Genomic DNA, 6,693 nt, shown 5'->3' on the forward strand with positions numbered 1-6,693 from the left:
CTGTCAATTGTGAACGTTTTCACACAGTGTCTCGTCCAGGGTGCAGATGTATGGAGTCTGGGGGATATGCCAGATGTCATCACAATAAGTAACTTGTGCAATGTGATTCTGATATCTATGTCCATACATCTGCTCCCTGGGCCAGGCTCTGACTGAGGATGAATTTGTAAGGCATGGTTCAGTCATTGGTATCGAATTTAGACAGCATTTGTACCTACACTGAGAGCAGTGATAGCCTGTTGGCTCGTTTCCTCCTGCTCAAGTTGGATTCCAAATGATTCTCTGTGAGGGAATGTTTGAATAACTGCCCTGACCCAGGTGGGAAACTCTCTTCACAGATTCAGGACGAATGTCTCTCTGAGTGCTACATGCAGCTGTGAGGTCCAGTGGCACTGTAACCGAATTCACCCTTTTGTAATCCACTTTTAATGTTGGTCATGATGCAAAGTGATGGGTTTGCTGACCTGAATAATGACCAGGAGTTTGCCATGTATGTGAATTGGGCAATAATAAGGTATGAGCTGCAATTATTCAACTGAACAATAACTGCATCATCTCTGAAGTCGATAAAACTGATTCTATATTGATGGAATTAAAATATAAACACCGAACAACCTTTCATGATACAAAAGTAAAGAATGCACATTTTGTTTTTATCGAAAAAGAACATGTTGTCTGACTATGCTAGTGATCACAATTACACATTGAATCTCAGTATTCAAATGTCTAAATTGTCGGTCTATCATTTGCAAAATGGTTGACCTCTGACTGATTGAATATTCAGAGTGAGCAAATGAATGAACAATCAAATAGAATTATAACTCTTACACATTTAATATAATCAATCGATTTAATTTCTCACCTGAAATTTGTTAACTTCAGTTATTTGCCAACAATTCTATTAGTCTTAAAATAATAATGGAAAAGGATAGTCTAGATCTAAAAGTTGAAGTTCTAAATTGGAGAAAGGCCAATTTTGACGGTATTCGGCAAGATCTTTTAAATGCTGATGGCGGCAAATGTTCGCAAGTAAGCGGACGGCTAGAAAATGGGAAACCTTCAGAAATTAGATCGCCGGAGTCCAGAGACAGTATATTCTTGTTAAGGTAAAACGAAAGGCTGGTAGGTATACAGAGTGCTGAATGACTAAAGAAATTGAGGGTCTGCTTCAGAATAAGAAGGAAGGATATGATAGGCACAGGCAGGATAGATCGAATGAATCAGTAGGAGCCGCAGGAGATGGGAGAGATACTAAACGAGTATTTGTATCAATGTTTACTCAGGAGAAGGACATTGGAGATGTAGATATATGGAGAAATAGATATCTTGAAAAATGTCCATATTATAGAGGAAGAAGTGCTGGATGTCTTGAAACGCATGAAGGTGGAAAAATCCCCAGGACTTGATCGATCAGGTGAAACCTGAAAGGGTTCAGAAAAGATTTACGTGCATATTGCCAAGGTTGGAGGGTTTGAGCGACAGTTGGAGGTTGAGCAAGCTGGGGCTGTTTTCCCTGGAACATTGGAGACTGAGAGGTGACCTTATAGAGGTTTATAAAGTCATGAGGGGCATGGATAAGGTAAATAGACAAGGTTTTTCCCTGGGGTGGGGGAGTCCAGAACTGGAGGGCATTGGTTTCGGTTGGGAAGCGAAAAATGTAAAAGAGATGTAAGGGGCAATGTTTTCAATCAGAGGGTTGGACGTGCGTAGAATGGACTGCCAGGGGATGTGGTGGTGATTAGTACAATTGCAAAATTTAGATGGCACCTGGATGAGTATATGAATAGAAAGTGTTTAGAGGAATATGGGCTGAGTGTTGGCAGGTGGGACAAGATTGGGTTGGGATATTTGGTTGGCATGGACAAGTTGGACCGAAGGGTCTGTTTCATGCTGTACATCTCTTTGACCCTGTGACTGTAAGTTAGAAATGACAATAATTTGACATGCACTATCAAATAAATAAATCGTTTATATTATTAAATTGTAGCAAACAATAAGTTGAAAACTTGCTATTTTTAGAATGAATGATAAAGAACAAAGAACATTATAACACAGGAACAGACTCTTCGGCCCTCCAAGCCTGCGCTGATCCAGATCTCCTATTTTCTAAACCTGCCACCTATTTTCTAAGGGTCTGTATCCCTCTGCTCCCTGCCCATTCATGTATCTGTCTAAATACATCGTGGATAACGCTATCGTTCCTGCTCCTACCACCTCCGCTGGCCACATGTTCCAGGCTTCCACAGCCCTATGTATAAAGAACCTCCCAAATATATCTGCCCTAAACCTTTCCCCACTCATTTTAAACTCATGACCCCGAGTAATTAAGTTCCACAATCTGGTGAAAAAGCTTCTTGCTACCCACCCTGTATACATCTGCCTTGATTTTGTAGACCTCAACCTTCATCTTTGTAATGAAAATATTCCTAATCTACTCAATCTTTCTTCATAACCAGCACCGTCCATCCCACGCAGCATCCTGGTGAACTTACTCTGTACCCTATTCAAAGCATCCACATCCTTTTGTTAATGTGGTGACCAGAGCTATATGCAGTATTCCAAATGCGGCCAAACCAAAGTCCTATGCAACTGTAACATGACCTGCCAACTTTTGTACTCAACACCTGATCCAATGAAGGAAAGCATGGCATATGCCACCTTGACTACTTTACTGACCTGTGTTGGCATCTTCAGGAAACAATGGATCCGAACACCCAGATCTCGCAGTAAATCAATTTTCTCCAGGACTTTTCCATTTACTGCATTGTTCACGCTTGAACTGGATCTTTGAAAATGCATCACCTCGTATTTGCACAGATTGAACTCCATCTGCCAATTCTGTGCCATCTCTCCAATCTATCTATATTCTGCTGTATTCTCTGACAGTCCCCATCATTATCTGTTACTCCAACAATCTTGGTGTCACCTGCAAACTTGCTAATCAGGTAACCGATACCTTCTTCCAAATCATTAATATATATCACAAACAACAGTGGTCCCAGCACAGATCGCTGTTGCACACCACTGGTCATAGGTCTCCATTTTGAGAAATCCCCTTCCACTATTACTCTCTGTCTCCTGTTGTCCAGCCAGTTCTCTATCCATCTAGATAGAACACTCTGGACACCATACGACTTCACCTTCTCCATCAGCCGACCATGGGGAACCTAATAAAACGCCTGACTCAAGTCCCTCAGTATCTTCTCCAGCAGCTTCCCTACCACTGATGTCAGTCTTGTCGGTCTACAATTATCTGGATTATCCCACTATCCTTCTTAAACAAGGGGACAATATTAACAATTGGCCAGTCCTCTGGGACCTCACCCACGTCCAATCATCCTGCAAACATATATGTTAAAGCCTCTGTTATTTCCACACTCACATCCCTCAGTAACCTGTGGTTGATCCCATCCGGACTTGGGGGCTTGTCTACCTTAATACCTTTTAGAGTATCCAAAACTTCCTCTCACTTTATGTTGACTTGACCGAGAGTACTCAGAGATCTATCCTTAAACTCAACGTCCGTCATGTCGCTCTCCTTGGTGAATACAGATGCAAAGTACTCGCTACAAAACTCACCCATTTTCTCTGACTCCATGCATAACTTTCTTCCTTTGTCCTTGTGTGTCCCAAACATTTCTCTAGTTACCCTCTTGCTCCTTATATATGAAAATAACTCTTTGGGATTTTTCTCAACCCTGTTTGCTAACGATATCTCATGACCAATTTTATCCCTCTGAAATCCTCGATATTTACTATGAAATGTGGCTAGTGAAAAGAAAATAAACATTTGTTCGTGTGAGTGGGAACTCAGACCTTTTCAAAGTGTTTTGTGCCAAAAAATATTTGAAATTCGTCTCAGTGCAAATAAAAAGCAAAAGAAGAAACCTCTTGGGAAGAATAATTTTCAGCCACTTTTAACCCCCCCACCCCAAAGTACTTCTGAGGTAGAAAAGAGTGGGGGATTGTAACAAGGGCACAACAGTAACTATGGGTGGTTTGAACATACAAATCGGCTCAATAAATCAACTTGACAGTGATATCCTTGAATAAAGATTCATAGAGTGTATGAGAAATTATTTCTGAGAGCAGGACGTCATGGAGCCAACCAGGGAATAGGACGGCACGATGGCTCAGTGGTTACCACAGCACCAGGGTCCCAGGTTCGATTCCAGCCTCGGGGGATTGTCTGCGTGTAGATTGCACATTCTTCCCCTGTCTGCGTGGGTTTCCTCCCACAGTCGAAGATGTGCAGGTCAGGTGAATTGGCCGTGCTAAATTGCCCATTGGGTTAGGCATATTACTCAGAGGGAAATGGGACTGGGTGGGTTATTCTTCAGAAGGTCAGGGTGGACTTGTTGGGCCGAAGGGCCTGCTTCCATACTTTAGGGAATCTAATCTAATTTAGATTTGATATTATGTAACAAGGAAGGATTGGTGGATGAGCTTTGCCTTGGAGTAACCACAACATGCTGGAGTTTCACATTCAGATTGAAAGAGTGAAGACTGAGTCATACATGAGAGTTTTAGTGTTAGGCAATAATAATTATACTGGCTTAAGGAAGGATTTGGCCTGGGTGGTCTGGAGAGAGAAAAGAACAGTCAAAGGCAGAACAGCTGAAGAAATTTGGCTAAGGACTGAAGAGGAATTGCATTACGGAGATAAATCATCCATATCTTGATAAGGAGGTTAAGGATAACATGAAGGCAAATCCCAGTGCATATCACACTGCACACGTTAGTCACACTGCGGAGGATTTTAGCAAGTCAGTGGCGTCATGGTGTTATCATTGAATTCTGATGTGATAAACCCATATAATGTTCTAGTGACCTGGGTCCAAATCCTGCCACAGCAGGTGGCGAAGCTTGAATTCAAAGATGGAATTAAGAGACTGATGGTGGTTATGAATAGATTGCCAAGAAAAACTCACCTGGTTCACTGACGTCCTTTAGGGGAGGAAACTGCCATTCTACCATAGAGTCACCACTCTCAAGCTGAAGATGTTTCTCCTTATCTCTGTTCTAAAGATGTTCTCTTGACTCTCAGGCTATGTCCTTGAGTCCTTTCTCTCCTAACAGTGGAAGCATCTTCCCAATGTCTACTCTAACCAGGCAACCAGTATTCTGTATGCTTCTATTAGATCCCCCTTCATCCTTATAAACTGCAGCGAGTATAGACCATGAGACCTCATATTTTGAGCTTGTCATTCCGAGGACCATTCTTATGAAGCTCATCTGAACACGCTCTGGGGTGGTACATTCTTCCTGAGTTATTGGGCTCCAAACAGTACACAATACACCAAATGTGGTCTGACCAGAGTCTTATAGAGCCGCGGAAATCCATCCATTCAAGTCATCACAAAAGAAATGTCATCACTGTATTTGCCTTTCTGACCAGATGGGCCACCTGAAATAATAACCTTACGATGGACAATAATAATTTTACCACGGAGTTACAAAAATGAACAATGATTAAAGCATGCTGGGAAGTAGAACCCAGCCTTGACCAAAGTCTCTGTGTTCATCCACATGCAGCATAATGCAGACAGGCTGCAGCTACCCACAAATGGTTGCAAACAAACCTGACAGCTACAGACCCTGTAATACACACCTGAAGTTGGACCTGAATGGGACAATGGAATGTCGCCCTTGGGCCTTCAATGTGACAACCCCAGGTTGGATCTGATTGATCAGGGTAAATGAACCTGATCATTCCATTGGCACATTCTCCACACCATCCCAAAAGGTGTGACGACTTGGGAGGATAAGAATCACTGTAAAACCCCTCAGAGAGTGGTAACTCGAGAATAACCACTGAAAGACAAGACACCTACAAGACCATCAGAAGAACAAGATTAACTGCTGGTGGGGTGGTATGTGATCATCCAAACTTAAGTTAAACCATAATATAGATTGTAGAGATTTTCTTTCCAGTATAATACGTTTTATTGTTCTAATATTAAGTGTCTTCAATAAACAAATATCATTGTTTATAAGAGTTGACTCAGTTCTTTTGCTGAATATAAGATTTCAAACACACTGTGTCGCAGATACAGCACCTTGCTAACTACTGACACAACCTGCAAATTTACCTTGAGACAATCCTGACTGGAACTCGCAACACTCTGCACATCAGACTTCTGAATTTTCTCCCCAGTTATAAAATAGTCCATGCCTCTCTTCTTCCTACTAAAGTGCATAACCTCGCACTTTACCAAGTGTACTCCATCTGCCACGTCTTTGCCCACTCTTCTACCCTGTCAAAATCCTTCTGCAGCCTCCCTGCCATCTCAATGATACATGGCCCTCTATCTACCTCTGCATCATCTACAAACCTCGCTGGATTGCCCTCAGTTCCTTCATCTAGATTGTTAATGTACAAAGTAAAAAGTTTTGGTTCCCTTGCGAAACACCAGTTGTCATTGGCTGCTATCCTGAGAAGGACAGTTTTATTCCCACTCTCTACCTTCTGCCAGACAGTCAAGCTTCTGTACACACGAGTACCTTGTCTCTGACACCATGGGCCCTTATTTTACTCAGCAGCCTCCTGTGAGGCACCTTGTCAACGTCCTTCTTGAAGTCCAGATACATAGTATCCATTAGTTCTCCTTGGTCTAACCTGCTTTTTACATCCTCAAAGTGTTCTAACAGATTCATTAGCATGACCTCCCCTTGATGAAACCATACTGACTT

Source organism: Chiloscyllium plagiosum, unplaced genomic scaffold, assembly GCF_004010195.1.
Source record: "Chiloscyllium plagiosum isolate BGI_BamShark_2017 unplaced genomic scaffold, ASM401019v2 scaf_10220, whole genome shotgun sequence".
NCBI lineage: Eukaryota > Metazoa > Chordata > Chondrichthyes > Orectolobiformes > Hemiscylliidae > Chiloscyllium > Chiloscyllium plagiosum.